Below are 21,708 nucleotides of genomic sequence, written 5' to 3'. Positions count from 1 at the left end.
ATTTCAGCACTTTCCCCAGCAGTTGTGGTAACTACACCTCCTCTGGGTTTTCTTTTATTTTTGTTAGGAAAATGTTAGGCAAAATGACTACATTCTCCTTTTAGTAAATGTAGATCAATTTTTTGTGTGTGGTTAAAATCCTACATTATTTCAGAGATTATGTGATTACCAAGGAACTGACCATTAAAACACAAGTTTTATAAAAATATTTTTGGGTTTTTTTTAATGTTTGTATGCTGGTGTTCCAAAATATTCGACAACAGATTTGGTTATTGAAGCAATCATTAAAATAGTGAGTTTTGTCCCTAAGAACCAATACGAGGAAATAATAATTCAAAATTCAAAATTATGATGCATATCTCTTTCAATAACCTATATAGGGAGCAAAATTTAATATTCCATACATCAAAAATATTTCATGTACTAAAAATAGTCTGTGTTTTTGGAAACCAATTAAAACCTATGCCAGAAAATATGTGTTGAAGTTCAGTTACTAGAATTAAGAAAATCAAATGCAATAAAGACTTAGAATAAAGCATGGGCCAGTACTTTCCCACTCTGTGTAGATAAACAGCGGTCACATAATTCTTGCACCCTGGGACTTAGATGACTCTTCTATGATTTTTTTGTAAAATTAGTATCAAATTAACCAATTTTAAGACTATTCAGCAGTTATTTACTTGATGATACAAGCTAAAATGATGATTCTAAAATATTACAATGATAAATCAATATTTTATAAGATTTAGATGTAATTAATGTGATCTAGAAGTACTCATTAAGTTTCTTGAATGTAGTTACATTATTTTAATTTACTTTCTTGCAGCAGTTCCAAAATTAGTATCCCAGAGCATAATATAACTATAAAATAATAAAAAGTCTCAAAACCTAAAATTGTAAAGATTTAAAAGATACACAGATAAGGGCAACACGAGAAAATTAAACAAACCTATACATGCATATCTACCAAGTTATTTTTCCATTATGGTTTATCAAAGAAAGTGTATTAATCCAAAAATAATACATATGTTAAGGTAACTGTTTTGCACATAGTAATCCATCATATTAAGCATTACACAAATATATTGCTGAACTATGATCATTTTTGCATTTCTACCTAGAGATAATAGTAAATAATAGAATATTAAAAGAAGATAGAAGATCATTTTTATCTATTTGGTAAACTTAACCTATTTATTTTTCATTTTTTCTACTGGTCCTTGGAAATGATTTATTATTTAGCAGTTAGCATGTAAACAAATGTAACTTTTCATGTCCTAATTTTAATTTTTTTATGAAATGTATAGCTGAGACAATTCATAAAAAATAGAATTTGAAATATTAAGATTAGTGGTGCTAATGTGTGTTAGTATCAACTTCAAACATAATGACTATACACACTTAAAACACCCTACTTTCTATAATTTACCCAATATGTTACTTGCTATTCATGAAGCTGTTTAAACTGCTTTATAATGTGCCACTTCATTCATTTCCATCTTTTTTTTTTTTTTAAAGATTTTATTTATTCATTTGAGAGAGAGAATGAGATACAGAGAGCATGAGAGGGGGGAGGGTCAGAGGGAGAAGCAGACTCCCTGCCGAGCAGGGAGCCCGATGCGGGACTCGATCCCGGGACTCCAGGATCATGACCCGAGCCGAAGGCAGTCGCCCAACCAACTGAGCCACCCAGGCGCCCCCATTTCCATCTTTTGATATAATAAAATCCAGGAACTGCTTACACTAATGTAGTACAAGTTACTCTATTTGTACTAAACAAAACCATCACTATTTTAAATGGTTTATCTTCATTTTGATGTGATTTATAGCACCTTAAAGGAATTCTTCATTATATAGTTGGTTCTGATTCCAGTCCCTCTAATAACTCTTAATTTCTGTTTCTTAATTATGAACTAAAATATTCACTGTACAGGTACAAAGCCCAAATTTATGTTCTTATGAATTATTTTTCTTTCAAAAAGTTCTGCTCAAAAAGTGTAGTGAGTAGGCTGTGAGTCAGGTAATAAGATATAAAGGTTATCTAAGGGAAATAAGTATGTTCTGCTTTGCTTCCAATGCAATTCTTGATAAACGCATTGTCATATTTTGCATGCACAAACACACACAAACACACACACAGGGGTGCCTGGGTGGTTCAGTCAATTAAGCGTCTGACTCTTGGTTTTGGCTTAGGTCATGATCTCAGGGTTGTGGGATCAAGCCCCTCATCGGGTTCTGCGCTCAGCACAGAGTTTGCTTGTCCTCTCCCTCTGCTCTTCCCCTTGCTCTCTCTCTCTCTCTCTCTAAAATAAATAAATAAAATCTTAAAACACACACACACACACACACACACACACACACACACACACTTACCTGGAGGGAATGATAGATGGGGAGGAGGAGGAGGAAGATAGGTAGATAGATGGATGAATATACACAAAAATATCCTGGAGTGTAATCTTGTCAAGTATTTGTCAAAATTCTACATCTATCATATAATTTCATTACATGTTATTTTTCTTTTAGCCACATGCACAGGTAATATTTCAAATAGATATAAAAAAGAAGTGGAGCATGATATCACCTTATATAATTATTCTGATATGTCATGACTAAAGGAGGACTTATTACAATTCCTGGTTAATGTAAAATATTCAGCATCAGTGACATGATATTCTTTCATATTAGGTAGCAGCTTGCTCAATCTATATTTTCCAACATAAGTAATTTGATTTTCTGAAAGTGCAGTTTTAAAAAAATCAATAATTTTTATAGATATTTACTTAGCTTTTAATTAACTTTTTAAAAATCATATGAAAGCCTAAAACTAAAATCAGGAATAAAAAGGCCACATGTATTAATAAGCTAAGGAATGTATGGAATATTAAAACTTAAAAAAAGAGATTTTATAAAAATAATATTTTTAAAGAATTTTTTAAAGAAAATTTTTAAAGAATAACTAATGTTTAAAAAAGATTAATCAAAAATTACAAGTTGATTTCAGTGTTAAAGATCAGAAGGAAATTATTTTCTTTTGTGAATTAAACTGAAATATACCATACTTTTTTATCATTTAGTGTATTGATATTAGTCTTCTGGTGGACATTATACATATCCTTCTATATTTTGTTAAAAGAATACTCCTATATTGCTTTGTTGAATAACATAGAATAGCTGCTTTCTTTATCGATCAATGCTACAATTATTATTTTTTCTAATTTGAATTTTCAAATATGAGCAAGTCTTTGATTTCAAATTATTTTCTATTTATCACTCTATTAAAAAGACGTCTATTTATCTATACACATACTACGTGTGAACATACACTAAGAGATTTTTCTGAGGTTAAATATAGGAAAATCAAATTCATTATATTTGGGGAACCATTACAATATTTTAAAAGAAATTTCAATGTTTGAAAGTTTTAGATATAAGATACCACGTTAAACTTTGTGACTTGTGAATTTAAATATATATGACATTTAATTAACTGCATTTTGAATTTCAGGTCAGAGTTAATTTAAGAAGAGGATGTGTAGGAGAAAGCTCAGGAAATCATTTAATTCAAACTGATTTTTTTTCCTTTATATACTGAATTTTGCACACTACAGTTTTGAGTTAGACTTACTATTTTACTAGGTAACACAACAAAGAATTAACTCACACTCTATTTTATATACTCTTACTAATCAAAAGTCTTAGAAATATATGATACAGTGTAGGTTTTATATAGATACAATATTAATTTTAGTTAGGAGGGATTCTGAACTCCAGGTAATTGTACTGACAAAATCTTTTTGGATGTTGTTATTTACATCTTGTACTGATTCTTCTAAGACTTATGTAGGAGGGTAGTGTAACACATTCTTTTCTAAATGGACTTAGTTTAACCAAAAGCTAGTAAAAGTTACAGTTATTTGAATTGCAAAATCACGCATGCTTTAATGAATGCTACCTCATTAGATCATTGAAAATGCTAACAGAAATTAAGATTTTTTTAAAAATCAATATTTATGCCATATAATAGGTATTTAAAATCTATATGGATACACTTTTAATAATACTTAAAAATGAGATGAGTTTCTGGAAGGTTATTTTGTTATTGAGAGCATACTTGATAACTTCTATTTGAAAATCCCACTGCCTGTGAGATATTATTCACTATGTTTCATTTACTTCTATCTATTTTAATTATACTTTAGAGAAACCTAATCAAGCTTTTCTCTTAACTAAACAAACCACTTAGGCCAAACTGCATTTTTCCTTCTGAACAGTTTACTATCCTTCCAAGGCTGCAAATGATCTTTAAACTTCAAGTAGAGTTTATGCAGGAAGGTCGGTCTTTATTGATTTAGCCTGATCTTCCAGATGGTCCTCTTATTTACCAAATAGGGTTCCTAAATTAGTAAAGATAGAACTCAAACATTCTCTGAGCTATCTGTAACGTGTATATTTTTTAAGTGAAATAAAGTCTGTGTCGTATGTTACAGGGAAAAATGAATTTGATCCAACTGTATTTTCATTTCCTTACACCAATTCGATCTAATCAGCAATTTTTGTTCCTCAGACATCTGTCAGGCTATAGTCGATACAAATTCACCTACTGTGGACTCGAATAAAAAATCTGTATGATTTTTTCCCTGTAGTGAGTTTGTGGTCAAAGACAATCTAAAGAGTCTAACACTGTTAACACATTTTTTTTCTGAATTCACCTTTGTTCCTCTAAGACCTCTTTTTCATGCCCAATATCAACTAGCATATAGTATGGGAATTGCCTTTTCTTACATATTTAGTTCGATTTGGCTGTCATAAATACAGGAATGATGCTTTAGAAATAATACTTGACTTATGTTGTTACATTAAAATGTGTTGAAGAGGACTTTTGTGGATTTCATAATAATTTATCCCATTTTGCTATTGCTGCCCTTATTCATTGCTACCCTTGGATTATACATAAGCTTACTCTATTGCTTACTTGCTTACCTTATTTTTATTGTTCACCAGTTTACTTAGGATATTTTTTTTTTAACATCACAAACTGTATTTCAGAACAGAAAGCCCATAGCCAGTTCTGGATGTTGAGACCTGACTGGACTCTTAGGGTTACTCTCTTATGCAGAGCCACACCTCTGTGTGTCTATTCAAAGAATGACTCATAGGAGCAGTCTGGAAGCTGGTGAGATCCCTTGGTTTGGAAAATGATGAAATATTCCACCCTGACTCATTTAGGTCGTAATAAGGTTCTTGTTTACCATGTAATTGGAGAGCTTCAGAACTGCTATAGAAAAATATGCAGCCGATGACCCGAGTGGTTCAGAGCATCTACAGAGTGCAAAAATATTTTATACCTGAAAACTGGAGTGGTACTTGGGATCCCCCTGGCACAGAAATCACTAGAAACAAATTGGTCCAAGAGTAAACCTTTCACCGTGTTTATGAAAGTGTGGTCAGGGTTTTATTCTCCTGAGGGATGAAATGTTTCCTCCATCTTGCAGTACCGGCAGTTTCATATAATTTATATGACACCATTTAGTGGAAGCAGACAATAAATTTTGAGACTGAGAATTCACAAGATGGGGATATTTGGAAGTACTTGGAGCGGAAAATGAAAGTTGGAAAGGGGATGTTGAGTCTTCTGAAGATGATTTGCAATGTATTTTTATTTTCCTTTCATTCTCATGAATAAGAATTTGTTACTGATAGCTTACTAATAGCTATGTGAAACTGAAGAAAACATACTTCTCAAAACTTACACGGCATGGTTTTAGGAGGAGCTGAAGGTGAAATATACTGCTGAATGTGAAATAAACCACAGAACAAAAAGCAATCATCAGATGAGAAAAGAGGCGCAGAGAATTCCTTGTCTTTACATTCAATATAACTGACACAAATAAAAGGTTTGGTGTTAGGAATTCTATTTCTAAATTCGATTTGCTATCTAATATATTTCCTGTATGTGAATCAAATCTATATACAAAATAACGAACATTCATTCCAATTGAAAGACAGAACATTACATATCAATGTTTAAAGTGAATAATGTGTATGGTGTGACCAAATCGGTTTAAATTGTAAATTAACATGAGGGTAACCTGAGAGCAGAAATATCTGAAAAGAGATTTGAAAGACAGATCTTCAAAAAAAACTTTTTCATAAGTCTTGCAATTTTTTTTTTCAGTGTTCAGTGTCTGTTCAGTGTTCAGTTCAGGACAGAAACTATTTATTTGTGTTTTGTTCGTTTCGTTTTGTGTTATGTACTTTTTTTCTGCAACTGACATTTACAATGAGAAAATTCAATTCTTTTTGTTTTTTTTTAGTTTTAAAGTTTCAGGTATACAATACAGTGATTCAATACTTCCTGACATCATCACAACAAGTGCCCTCTGTAATCCCCATCACCTATTTAACGCCCCCCCCCAACTCCCCTCTGGTAACCATTATTTTGTTCTCTAGAGTTAAAAGTCTGTTTCTTGGTTTACCTTTCTCTCTCTCTCTTTTTCCCTTTGCTCATTTATTTTGTTTCGTAAATTCCACATATGAGTGAAATCATCCCAACCAAAGTGGTGAAAGACCCGTACTCTGAAAACTGTAAAACACTGATGAAAGAAATTGAAGATGACACAAAGAAATGGGAAGAGGAAACAATTCTTGACAATAAAGAGTGATTTTCTATTACTAGTAGGATTCTTTGCATAGGTCAAGATGGTAGTTATAGCACACTTTTCTTCCCAATACTGATACAACTTTTCTCAGCCACCTGAAGATTATTCCTTGTGATTATCTTCTAAGTTTCCTGTTATCAATACTTTTTCCCTCATAGATTATCCCATTTTTATTTATTGGTAGCTTACATGTTATGTCTTCTACTAGACTATATCTTACTACCATCTACTAAAGAAAAGAGATGGCTTTTGAGTTTCTCCAAATTCTCATGTTTAAATTGCTTATTCTCAATGTTTCAAAATTCCAATACTGATTATAATGTATAATATGGATTTTACTTGCATCCAGTCACATATTTAGAAGTAAGACAAAATCGAAAGTTCTGACCTGTGGAATATGATGGGACTAAAAATCAAAGGATTGGTTGAAAGACTTTATAAGAAAAAAATAAAAATATACATAAAATCACTAGAATCTCTCCCCCGCTCCATGTACACACACAGTAAACACTAAGCCATGCAACCATAGCTATTTTAACCCTACTGAAAAATTGCTGGATTATTTTGTGAAAGCCATGAAACTCAAAACTCACAACAAAGGACGAGGTAGAAATGAAATAATAAAAAGAGATATCTAGGATGTAAAGTTAAAGTCAACACATTGAATAATGAGCCTCTCTACTCCCAAAGCCTCCTTTAGCTCCAAAAACCCTGGCAGAAGGTTAGAGTATTCTCTCTATGGAAAATCACCAATCTGAGATAAAAGACCTACCGATGATTGATATTTGGGATCCTCCAATGAACTGGTCAAGCCTACAACCTCTATAAGGATTGAAAAAAGACCCATAAGAAAACACATTATTTTGAAATTGCAACAGATCTGAGCTGAAGAGTAAAGCTTAAAGGCTCTTAAATTAAAATTTAGCCATCACAAATAATTGTAGAATAGATCATTTGGTACTAATTAATAATACCACTGGAAGCATGAGGCCATTGAAACTATTCATTCATATTCTGATGAAAAATTATTTTTCACCATCTAACTGCATTCCTAGAGGTTGTGTGTCTTTACCACAATTCTAGTTTCCAACCTTCTAAATCAAAACAAAACAAAAATATAATAGAATGTGCATAGCTTTTTACACTGGAAATCTCTTAGCTTATTTCATTGGCGATATTTAATTCTTGTTCACCTCCATATTGAATGCATCTCAGACAGAGAACCAGTACCTAATCATGGTGTTATACAGGCTCTTAAACATATAAGTCACGAAAGTGAATAAAAATGAAAGTTAATTCCTTATCTATAGACGAGAACTACCCAAAGAAAATAGGAGAACCTTAAAACAAACCAATATAAAATAACAAAAATGTTATTTGAGTTGAATAAAATTTTGAAGGGGATATAAAGTGGTAAGCCACAAATTATTTGAGGAGGTAATGGACTGAAAAATAAGAGGCCATGAACTGAAGCTAAAGCTAAGAAAAGAGTACACCAAGGGAGTTCATGAAAAATGTCCTCGGGCACAGGGTGATAAGTGTACGGAACAACTAGCAATTAGAGGCAAAGAACATCATTATAAAATCTGACCACTGCTCCTCACATGGATGGATATAACTTGGCAGCAGACTCTTTAATCCTCAAATTCTCCTGTGCAAGCAGAAAGGCATAAAGAAGAGATATTTAAATTAATACACACACACACACACACACACATAATACACTCTTCAAGTAAGTGAGTTCCTCTTAAAATAAGAGGACCTGTGAGTGTATGGTTCTTTATGTAGGGAGTAGTAATTATGGAATATTAAACTATGGTGATCAATAATCATTTGGGATAACAACACTAACACTGAACATGTGTATTTAAAGTAGATATTGAACAGCCATAGAGAAGGGCATGAGGAACGTTGCAAGATCCTGGCATCCAGGGCAACCCCACTATTTCCCTATGAGACCTGCACCTTCAACATTAATTTTTAATCATTTAAATTAAGATGATTTGAACTTAGTAAAATAATTATTTCAAACATTATTTTCAAGCAATATATTAGCTTTGAACAAAACTACAATTTTCAGGAAAAAAACAGAGTCATGAGAAAACCAAACATGAGAGAAACAAATTTTAAAGAGGGTGTTTGGAATTTATTTTATTTATTTATTTTTTTTTTAAAGATTTTATTTATTTATTTGAGAGAGAGAATGAGATAGAGGGAGCATGAGAGGGGGGAGGGTCAGAGGGAGAAGCAGACTCCCCGCTGAGCAGGGAGCCCGATGCGGGACTTGATCCCAGGACTCCAGGATCATGACCTGAGCCGAAGGCAGTCGCTTAACCAACTGAGCCACCCAGGCGCCCGAGGGTGTTTGGAATTTAAAGCATTAACTATGTGTCAGGCATAAGCCTTCTGTAGGGGTTCTTGGGAAGCCATGGAGAGTACAATGACTATGTGAAACATGATTGAGAGGCATACGGGAGCATCAGGATTTTGGATGATTGCCATTACATGATTCTGCCCGAGACTGTCTCTGAAAGGAACTTTCTAAACTTATAAAGTTCTAAGGTTCTCACAAAGAAGAACTACGATATCTTTGTAAGAGTGACTCTCTTTTCCCCTGATACATATGATTTCAAAAATAAGGTGATAATAAAAATGTGTGTTGACTCATTGGAGGATACTGCTGCCACTAGGTCCTAGGATGTTGTGAATGCTGGAGAAGCATGGGAAACATGGAAAGAGGCATGCGCACCACTGAAGTATGGCACTGTAACATGTCAGATTCATAGACAACTGCAGTCACACATGCATGAAGAGGCTCAGCTGGCCAGATGCAGGTGTTGGGTAAGTGTAACTCCTAAGCTTTGCTGCATTTATCAGGTCTGATTAAAAGACAGTTTTCCAGAGCTATGAGAAAAAATGTTAAGAGAATAATGAAAATCCACTGCGAGACAATTGTGCGGAAACCCCATGTAACATACTAGAGATAACATGGTTGAAATGGAGGGTGACGATGCCCAGGGTAATACCCTAAGCCAATTTCTTTCAATTTCAATATCATAATTTAATGAAGACAGTACTACTTTAATGCTAAGTAATAGCTCCAGGCTAGACACAACAGATAGACGGGAGAGATTTCCAAACTACAGGAAATAAACTCTATTGGATGCAGCCCTTCATAAAAAAATTTCTCCGAAGATTATTTTCACTTAATGTGTAGTCATGTTTTTAATGTGAGTTAATACGTATTTACTATGATTCGTGTTTCTCAGCTGGGCCCTGGGGACACCATGCCTCACTGGTAATCACACAGAGTAATGGCAATAGTGTCCATAAGCAGGCGGATTCAGTTTTAAACAGTGGCGATTGCTGTCCTAAAGGACAACCAGTGAACATTAAATTATTGTTGCTTTTGTTTATTTTCACTTTTATTACTAATTCGTTGGAAGCTGTGTTCAGTTTACTTTGAGAATGAGGTGCAAGCTACAGTTTTGATGGCAAAGATTATAGAGATTAGAACTGGAAATGAGCATCTGAAGAAGTGAAGATAATTATTTACAAAAGAGAAGTGAAGTGAAGCATGCCCACAGCCTTTGGAATGCTCACATGTGGATAAGCAGAGTGGACATTCTGTGATGCTTCAGAGGGCAGTGAGAGAAAAGTCAGGAAGAAGTTACAACAAACATACTTTATCTGAAAGTATTTTCTAACAATTGGTATTGACCAGGAGCGAGACATTACTGAAAGTATTTAAGGAGAGTCAAAGGAATTGTATACAGGTGTTAGGATTGGAGTCTATTTTTAAGAATGCTTTATACTGAAGAGGTTAAGAACGAAGCTTTTGAAGCTATGGACCTTGGCCCAAATACCAAACTTACAACATATTAGCTGTCTCATCTTGAGCAATTTACTAAGCTCTCTAAGCTTCAGTTCAATGATTATTGCACCAATAACAATGTCCACTTGAGGAGACCTGTGGATGGATAAATAAGGTAAGACACCCAGATAATGTAGAGAAGCATTTGGCATGTAGGAAGTTTTGTTATTCTCTTTTAACGTTAGTAAAGATTGCACACTAATAAGTATACATAAATTGGGGAATTATTTGAATTTCAGTAACTATAAACCACATTTTTATTTATGATTTATAGATACATAGTTATTATTAGTTAAGGATAATATCAAAGAATAAAACTTTAGATGATCTACTGTAAAATACTGGGAAAAGATTGGTCCCCCAAAAGAAAAATTGTAAAAACTAAAATAAGTGTTATATATTTCTAAGAATTCATTTTCAAATTTTTAAGTTTTTATTTAAATCCCAGTTACTTAACATACAGTGTAATATTAGTTTCAGGTGTACAATATAGTGATTCAACCTTTTCATACAACATCACAACAAGTTCACTCCCTGATCCCCATCACCTATTTCACCCATCCCCCCACCCACCTCCCTTCTGGTAACCATCAGTTTGTTCTCCATAGGTGTCTGTTTCTTGGTTTGCCTTTCTCTCTTTTTTTCTTTTTTTTACCCTTTGTCCATTTGTTCTGTTTCTTAAATTCCACATATGAGTGAAATCATATGGTATTTCTTTCTCTGACTTATTTCACTTAGCATAATACTCTAGCTCCATCCATGTCGTTGCAAATGGCAAAATTTCATTCTTTTTTGTGGTTGAGTAATATTACACTGTGTGTGTGTATATATATATATATATCATCAGTGTCCATCAGTCAATGGACACTTGGGCTATTTCCATAATTTGGCTATTGAAGATAATGCTGCTATAAACATAAGGGTGCAAGGGTCCCTTTGATTAGTATTTTTGTTTTCTTTGGGAACTTAGTAGTGTGATGGCTGGATCATAGGGTAGCTCTATTTTTAACTTTTTTAGGAACCTCCATGCTATTTTCCAGAGTGGCTGCACCAGTTTGCATTCTCATCAACAGTGCAAAAGTGTTCCCCTTTCCCCACATCCTTGCCAACACCTCTTGTTTCTTGTGGCATTGATTTTAGCCATTCTGACAGATGTGAAGTGATACCTCATTGTAGTTTTGATTTGCATTTCCCCAATGATGACTGATGTGGATCATCTTTTCATATGTCTGTTGGCCATCTGTATGTCTTCTTTGGAAAAATGTCTATTCATGTCTTCTGCCTGTTGTTAATTGGATTGTTTGTTTTTTGGGTGTTGAGTTTTATAAGTTCTTTATAGATTTTGGATACTAACCCTTTATCAGATATGTCATTTGCTAGTATCTTCTCCCAATCTGTAGGCTGCCTTTTAGTTTTATTGATTGTTTCCTTTGCTGTGCAGAAGCTTTTCATTTTGATGTAGTGCCAGTAGTTTATTTTTTATTTTGTTTCCCTTACTTCTTTTTAGATATGTTTCCTAACGTAAGGGAAACAAAATAAAAAATTAACTATTACTCAGCCATCAGAAAGGATGAATACCCAACTTTTACATCAACATGGATGGGACTGCAGGAGATTATGCTAAGTGAAATAAGTCAAGCAGAGAAAGTCAATTGTCATATGGTTTCACTTATTTGTGGAACATAAGAAATAGCATGGAGGACATTAGGAGAAGGAAGGGAAAAATGAAGGGGGTGGAATTCGGAGGGAGAGATGAACCATGAGAGACTATGGACTCTGAGAAACAAACAGGGTTTTAGAGGGGAGGGGGAGGGGGGATTGGTTAGCCCGGTGATGGGTATTAAGGAGGGCACGTACTGCATTGAGCACTGGGTGTTATATAAAAACAATGGATCATAGATCACCACATCAAAAACCAATGATGTATTGTATGGTGACTAACATAACATAATAAAATTAAAAAAAAAAAAAAAAAAAGAAGTTACTATGGCTGATGTCAAAAAAGTTACTGCCTATGTTCTGACATTCTATTGTTGAAGAGATATTCTTCCCTCCTTTGTTGAAGATAAGTTGACCATATAATTGTGGGTTTATTTTTGGGTTTTCTATTCTGTTCTATTGATCTATGTGTCTATTTTTTGTGCCAGTACCATACTGTGTTGATCACTACAGTTTTGTAATATAACTTGAAGTCCAGAATTGTGATGCGTCCAGCTTTGCTTTTCTTTCTCAAGGCTGCTTTGGCCATCAGAGTCTTTTGTGGTTCCACACAAATTTTAGTATTGTTTGTTCTAGGGCTATGAAAAATGCTATTGGTATTTTGATAGAGATTATATTAAATGTGTATATTGCTTTGTGTAGTATAGACATTTTATTTTATTTTTTTTATTTTTTTATTTTTTTTAGATTTTTATTTATTTATTTGACAGAGAGAGACACAGCGAGAGAGGGAACACAAGCAGGGGGAGAGGGAGAGGGAGAAGCAGACTCCCCGCTGAGCAGGGAGCCCGATGCGGGGCTTGATCGCAGGACCCTGGGATCATGACCTGAGCCGAAGGCAGATGCTTAACGACTGAGCCACCCAGGCGCCCTAGTATAGACATTTTAACAATATTTGTTCTTCTAATCCATGAGCATGGAATGTCTTTCCATTTCTTTGTGTCATCTTCAATTTCTTTCATCAGTGTTTTACAGTTTTTAGAGTATGGATCTTTCACCTCTGTGGTTAGGTTTATTCCTAGGTATCTTATTGTTTTGGTGCAATTGTAAATGGGATTCATTCCTTAATTTCTCTTTCTGCTGTTTCATTATTGGTGTATTTCTATATTACTGTATTTCTCTGCAAGAGATTTCTGTATGTTGATTTTGTATACTACAACTGTACTGAATTCATTTATCAGTTCTAGCAGTTTTTTGGTGGAAAATTTTGGGTTTTTTATGTATAGTATCATGTCATCTACAAAGAGTGAAAGTTCACTTCTTCTTTGCCAATTAGAATGCCTTTTATTTCTTTTTGTTGTCTGATTGCTATGACTAAGACTTCCAGTACTATGTTGAACAACAGTGATAAGAGTGGAAATCCTTATCTTTTTCCTGACAGTAAAGGAAAAGCTCTCAGGTTTTTCACCACTTAGAATGATATTAGCTGTGGGTTTTAATCATGAATCATTTTTTATTTTATTTATGTAGGTCCTTTCTCTTTTCTTTTTGATAAGTCTGGCTAGAGTTTTATCAATTTTATTTTTTCAAAGAACTAACTCCTGGTTTCATTGATCAGTTCTATTGTTTTGTTTTGTTTCTATATCGTTTATTTCCACTCTAATCTTTATTAGTTCCTTCCTTCTGCTGGTTTTAGACTTCATTTGTTGTTCTTTTGCTAGCTCCTTTAGGTGTAAGTTTAGGTTGTGTATTTCAGATTTTTCTTGTTTCTTGAGGTAAGCCTGTATTGCTCTAAACTTCCCTCTTAGAACCACTTTTGCTGCATCCCGAAGGTTTTGGACCATTGTGTTTTCATTTTCAATTGTTTCCATTTTTTTTTTTTAATTTCTTCTTTTATTTCCTGGTTGACCCATTCATTGTTTAGTAGCATGTTATTTAACCTACATGTATTTGTGATCTTTCCAGATTTTTTCTTGTGGTTAACTTCTACTTTTATGGTGTTGTGGTCAGAAAAGGTGCATAGTATAACTTCAATCTTTTTGTATTTGTTGAAGCCTGATCTGTGACCTAATATGTGATCCATTCTGGAGAATGTTCTGTTCGCCCTTGAAAAGAATGTGTATTCTGCTCTTTTAGGATGGAATGTTCTGAATATATCTGTTGAGTCTATCTGGCCGAGTGTTTCATTCAAAGCCATTGTTTCCTTGTTTATTTTCTGTTTAGATGATCTGTCCATTGATGTAAGTGGAATGTTAAAGTCCCCTACTATTATTGTACTATTATTGACTAGTTCCTTTATGTTTATTATTAATTGTTTTATATATTTAGGTGCTCCAATGTTGGGTGCATAAATATTTACAATTGTTGTATCTTCTTGTTGGATTATCCCCTTTATTATTATATAGTGCCCTTCTTTGCCTCTTGTTAATGTCTTTGTTTTGAAATCTATTTTGTCCAATATAAGTACGGTTACTCCAGCTTTCTTTTGACATTCATTTGCATGATAAATGTTTCTCCAACCCCTCACTTTTAATCTGCAGTATTTTTTAGGTCTAAAATGGGTCTCTTGTAGGCAGCACATAGATGGGTCTTGTTTTTTTTATCCATTCCGACACCCTATGTCTTTTCATTGGAGCATTTAGTCCATTTACATTCAAAGTAATGATTGATAGATAGGCATTTATTGCCATTTTATTACTTGTTTTGTGGTGGTTTCTGGAGATTTTCTCTGATCCTTTCTTGTCTTTCTCTCTTTCATGGTTTGCTGATTTTCTTTAGTGATATATTTGGTTCCATTCTCTTTATTCATTGCAGGTTTATTACTGGTTTTTGATATATTGTTACCATTAGGTTTGTATATAACCTCTTCTACCAATAGCAGTCTACATTAAGTTGATGGTCATTCAAGTTTGAACCCATTCTTTTCTCCTCTCCTCTCTAGATTTTTGGTATATGTTATTATATTTGAGATCTTTTTTTGAATTAGTTCCTTGAATGATTTTTACAGAAATTTTCATTTTTACTGCTTTTGTGTTTCCTGCCTTTATACTGTCACTTTTGGTCTCTCCTTTCCACTCCAAGAACCCCTTTAATATTTTTTGCAGATCCAGTTTAGTGATCACAAACTCCTTTAGTTTCTGTCTGGGAAACTCTTTCTCTCTCTTCCTACTCTGAATGGTAGCCTTGCTGGTTAGAGTATTCTTTGCTGCAGATTTTTCCCATTCAGCACTTTGAATATAACATGCCACTCCTTTCTACTTGCCAAGCTTCTGTTGAGAAATCTCCAGTTAGCCTTATGAGTTTTTCCTTATAAGTTAAGAACTTCTCTTGTCTTGATGCTTTTAATATTTTTTATCACTATATTTTGCAAATTTAATTACAATATGTCTTGGTATTGGCTGCTCTTGTTGATTTTGATGAGAATTCTCTGTGCCCCTTGGATATGGATGTCTGTTTCCCTCCCCAGATCTGGGAAGTTTTCAGTTATTATCTCTTCAAATAAATTTTCTGTCCCCTTTTCTCTCTTCTTCTTCTTCTGGGACTCCTATGATACAGATGTTATTATGTTTGATGGAGTCACTGAGTTCCCTAAGTCTATTCTCATTTTGCATAATTATCCTTTGTTTTGTTTAGCTTCATTGTTTTCCATTACTTTGTCTTCTAGGTCATTAATTCATTCCTCTGCTTCTTCCAGCCTACTGTTCATTGCTTCAAGCATGTTGCCAATCTTATTTATCACACTCCTCATCTCTGATTATTTTTTAACTCTTTTATCTCTGTGGTAAGGATCTCACTGATGTCCTCTACTCTTTTCTCAAGCCTAGTGAGTATCCTTATGATCATTGCTTTAAATTCTCCATCAGAGATGTTATTTACATCTGTTTCACTTAGATCTCTGGCCATGGCCTTATCTTGTTCTTTCATTTGGGAAATGTTCTTCTCTGTGTTAGAAAAGCTGGTTATGTCTCCTGCTCCTGAAAGTAGTGGCCTACTGAAGAAGAGGTCATGTAGTGCTGAAGGCCTGGTGCTTCAGGGAGTGTTTCTAGTGTGTGCTATATGTGCTCTGCTGTTGTGTTCTGGCTGCTTTATCCTTTAGGCCAGTCATCTGCAGAAGCTCTCCTGGCCTTTTGTGGGCAGTATTTGGTCCCTGGCCTTAATGTGGCAAATTTTAACTAGGTGTGCCCTGATCTGCTTGTGAAATGTGACTTGTCACCACCTTCACTGGAACTGAAGCCCTGCAAAGCTCTCTGTGAGGAGACATGGTGTGGGCTGGGGTTTGTGCTGGTCTTCTGGGGAAGCATCCTGCTGCGCTGGGACTGAGGCAAGCCTGACTGAAAAGGGCAGTTCCATGAGTGCAGGGGGGTGGCACTTAGTTTAAGCAAGTTAGGCAACCAGTGTCCACACTGTGCTCCTTCCCACAGGTGGCTCTGTGTTTATGCTGAGGGACAGGGAAGGAAAATGATGCTGGTCATTTCCTTTGTTCCTGGAGAGGTTCTCTCAGGGATGTGCTCCCAGAAGAGCAAATAATCTTCTCACTCTGTGTCCCAGGCCCTCTCCAGATTGCTGTTTATGGGCTGTCTGCCCCCGGGTTGTTTGCCTGCCTTCTTTCCAGAAGTCGCACAGCACCCTCTAGGTTCTATCCCAGCCAAGCCTGCTGACCTTTAAAACTCCAGACTTTAAGCCCCACTGGCTGCAAGAATTCATGAAATTCAGCCCCTCTCATTTTCCCAAGCCAATGGCTTTGGGGAAACATTCTCCTTGTGTATTCCCGTGTGTGCTCCTCTCTCTCTCTCTCATCCTTCTCCATGACCCTGGCTCCCTCCCCTCTGCAGTAGCCATGATCTGTTTCTCCCTTAAACCATGTCTCTGCACTTCCTAACTTCTTCAATATGGCCTCTACTCTCCCTTTAGTTGTGAAGTCTTCAGGTTGATTTTTGGGGTATTTAGGATGATTTGATAGTTACCTAGTTCTCTTTGTGGGACTAGATGAGCCTAAGGTCCTCCTAGACTCAATCATCCTGCTCAGCTATTATTTCTAAAAACTTTTGTCCTAGAATCTGTGATTGTTGAGTAATGATGAAATAAATAATCTTTTATTATCTCAGAAATTGCTACTTGAGAGAGACTGGAAAATATCAGGTGCAATTAAAATATAAACACATGAAATTTAGACAAAATTTATATTTGATGGATAAATGAAATTAAGTCATATGGAAAAAATCATCAACACCTGCACCGTAAAATGTTTATGCTTACAGATTATAAATTCACAAGGAGAAGATGGCTATTGCGGATTTCTGATTGATTCTACAGGATTAAACACATCCTGTAGTAATCAGCATAACTTGTAGATATTGAGAGCAATTTTGATCTGGTCATTTAATGAATACAAACCTTTTCACTGTTCTACAATTATAGCTGTCTCAGTCAGGGTGTGATCAGAGAAGGAGAATCATGAAATGTGATCTACAATAAGGGTTTTATGAAATGATTAGAACTTATACAATTGTGAGAACTGGTTAAACAGTCTATCTCAGACCACTGCTTCTGTGTCAGGTGCTGGGGACTGAAGTTAGCTGGCAAGCAGTCAAAAAGAGAAGGTTCTGAAGTGGGAAAAAGATAAACCAGGATAAACAACAATGAGTTCAGACTCACAAGAGGAGACTGGGATCCACATTCCTCTCTCACTGCCTCTTGCTACCTAGTAAATCTGGTTGGTGTAAATTATATTAAATTTAATAAATTTATATTAAATTTATAAATAAACTTGGGAAAATTAACCCATTAATAATGTTGAGGCATCCTGTTGAAGAACCAGTTATGTCTTTCTAATTATTCATCACTACTTTTTCTCTGTCGGTAGTGTTTTAACATTTCCTTCCTACAGATTTTGAACATTTCTCCTTAAATTTATTCCTATTAATGTTCTTTATTGCCTCTGGAAATGGGGTTTTTCTATCATTATTTTCTCTAATCGGTTACTGCTTATGTATGTGAAGACTATCAGCTTTTATACATTAATTTATATCCTGCCAGCTCAATATTTTTTGAAGTAAAATATCCACAAAAGGTAATGATGTTATTTTTTTCTTTTCAAAATCCTATGTTACTATTTGATTTATTTTGCTTAATTCCATCACCTAATAACCCTCCCCCTTAAATGTTCAATTGTAGTGTAGTAGGTTCCTGATCTTGGTGGATATTCATCTACTGTGTTTCCATTAAGAAAAATGCTGGTGTGGGGCGCCTGGGTGGCCCAGTCGTTAAGCATCTGCCTTTGGCTCAGGTCATGATCCCAAGGTCCTGGGATCGAGCCCCGCATCGGGCTCCCTGCTCGACGGGAAGCCTGCTTCTCCTTCTCCCACTCCCCCTGCTTGTGTTCCCTCTCTCAATGTCTCTCTCTCTGTCAAATAAATAAATAAAATCTTTTAAAAAATATTTAATTAAAGTTTTTGTGTTATTTACAGTTTTATCCTCTGATTTTTTTTTTTTTTTTTTTGGTAAGAGGGGAGAGGTAATTTTACTATCTCAAGTGCTTTGATTCTCATTTCCTATTTTCTTATCATAGTAGCTTTGTATAGGTAAAGACTGTCCATGTGTCTGTATTTTTGTGTTTGCATGCTATGGACAAGAATTGGTAGTACAAGAGTCCTCATTCAAGAATATTCTCTTTTATTGGTGTAGCAACATTCAATTTTCTTAATTCAAGCCATTTCATGGAGGATGGGGAGGGATGTTGTGTCTTCTTCATTGCTTTTCTCCCTTTTTGTTTTGCTGTGTAGCCTTTACTGTCTAAGAGTTGATGCCTTTGCATGACTGCCTCTCTGATTCCCTGTATTGTTAAGTGTTTTCCTGTAGTTAGTGATCCAATCTACCACAACTCTTTCTGGCATTTTCACACTGAGATGGAATTTCTCTTTCTGGAGATGATTTTTGTTAAATCACAGCACCTCTATTCTTTTGTTCAGGTTATCTGGACTTCCCCTCACACTCTGTACAAGCCTACAGTATGAGATCAAGTGATAATCCTGCTGGAAATCGTTGCTTATTTTTTCTCCTAAAAGGTAATTTGAACTTGCTTGTTTTCTCTCTCTTCTGACTCGCAAATACGATGACAAGTTAGAAGTTAAGGACAAAGCATGGTTTAGATTAGTATCTATTTTTCATTAGCACAACTATGTAAGGGACTCAAATCATGAATTTATAAGAGCCTCTGCATTTTTTCAACATTTATTTCCAAGTTGGGGCCTTAATTCTACATTCCTATTTTCCTCAAACTAATTTTCCATGATGATTAATTTGTTTCTATATGAGGTAGATATATCTATGTATTATAAGAAACAAATTCTAAGAAACAAAAACAGAGATAGATAGATGATAGATAGATGATAGATAGATAGATAGATAGATAGATCAAGATCAGGTATTTCCTGACAATGAGGTTTCTTTCTTTGTAATTATCTACAGACAGATTCCACCACTTTGGTGGCCATTGGTTTTATGTGAAATAACGGCCATTGTCTATCTAAAGCAGTAACTCTTCCCTATTATATTTTGAATTTTAAGATATTATTTTCTATAAAAATAACCTGATATTATTTATAGATTCAAGAGTTCATAAGCAAATATGTGTTTTTCTTTTTTATTTGACAATTACTTTTTTGGTTTGGTTGTGTCTGTGTGTATATATATATCCAATAATTCTCAATCTTAAATATCTTCCTTCCAAAATGTCTTTCAAATATAACATTTTACTAGCAGGCAACAATTAGTGCTTTTTCAAATTTCAGAGATAAATCCCAAATCTCAAATTTTTACTCCCTCTGGCAATATTTTCCATTGAAAACATGTCAAGTGATTCTTAGTATATCTAAATACCTTGGTTGCTAAGCAACTGCTAATGAATTTTCCACCAAAAAGGTTTTAGACCAGGCCTCTGAGATATCAAATACTCACACAGCCCTTGATACCTTTGCAAATGTCCCTCTATCATAGCATGAAAAAGTTACTGCAAATAATAAAAACTAACTACTGAGTATAACATAAGGCTGGAAATAAAGCAAATAAAAATCATTTTAATTTGCTGTTCCTGAGCCATGGCCTCTTTATGGCTTTTTTCTAAGAACATATAGACAATTTAACATCCATAAATGTATTTTGTAAAAAAATAATATACCCCAATGACTTGAATTTCCGAATCAAATATTAAGATTAAAATGCTGATTCAGGGGCGCCTGGGTGGCTCAGTTGGTTAAGTGACTGCCTTCGGCTCAGGTCATGATCCTGGAGTCCCTGGATCAAGTCCCGCATCGGGCTCCCTGCTCAGCAGGGAGTCTGCTTCTCCCTCTGATCCTCCCCCCTCTCATGTGCTTGCTCTCTCTCATTCCCTCTCTCTCAAATAAATAAATAAAATCTTTAAAAAAAAAAAAAAAAAAGATTAAAATGCTGATTCAAATTTTAGATTTCTGTTATTTTTATTTAATGATTTAATTAAAAAATAAATGTAAAGATTTTATGTTTACTGTAATGACTATCATTAGAAAAGTTAGGCTAATTTAAAAAAAAAAAAAAAAAACTTTGCTTGAGGGAGATTCTGAATCACACAGAGGCACTGTGTGGGTTGTTTCTCTGGAGTAGAGTATGTATGCCCAGATTCTGGAAATGTGAACATATGAAAGAACTTTCCATGTCTTTGTTTTCTCAGTGACAAAGGACACGAGTCATCAGCAGAGAGGGGAGATGGGGCAGAGGGTTTTGAGTGTTTGAAAAAAAGAGACGTTATGAAATAGTTGACCTGGGAGTGCGGAGGCGTGAGTGGATGACAATAATGTAGTATTGCTGGGCTTCTTTAAGAGCTCTCTGGCTGTCGATATTCATGAATTAATTATGATTGCAATTAGCAAGATTTTTTTGTTTCTTTCCAGCTGCATGTGCAGGAGAGGAGTAATAAATTTTAGATTTTCCCAGGCTTATGTATGTGGAACCTAATGAGTATAAGGGAGAGAAAATGGCTCTCACTAGAGAGGCTGCATGGTAAGCTGCGGTTTTTGTGAAAAGCCAGGTGAAAAAGAGACAGCAAAGACTCTGACGAATAAATAATTAAAATCTTAAAAAAAAAAAAACTTACATAAGAACAGAGGTGCAGATAATGATAGAGGATTGCACTGATAACTGACTGTCATGGATATTTTTTATCAACGTTCTTGTATTAGTTTTCTACTGTTCTGTAGCAATTCACCAAACATTTAGTGACATAAAACAACACAGTTTATTAGCTCAAAGTTTCTGTTAGTCATAAGTCTGGCGTCGTTTATGGAGGCTCTACACTTACCATCTCACAGGGCTACAGTCAGGGTGTTAACAAAGATGTGGGCTCATCTGGAGCCTCCACATAGGGAAGCATCTACTTCCAAGCTCATTCAGGTGGCTGGAAAAATTCATTGTCTTGCAATTCTATATCTGGGAGTTCTGCCTTCTTAGTGGATGTCAACCTCAGGTCCTGAGGTCATCTAC

The sequence above is a fragment of the Phoca vitulina genome, unplaced genomic scaffold (genome assembly GCF_004348235.1).
Source record: "Phoca vitulina isolate PV1807 unplaced genomic scaffold, GSC_HSeal_1.0 scaffold27, whole genome shotgun sequence".
NCBI lineage: Eukaryota > Metazoa > Chordata > Mammalia > Carnivora > Phocidae > Phoca > Phoca vitulina.
This window is presented reverse-complemented; position numbering follows the sequence as displayed.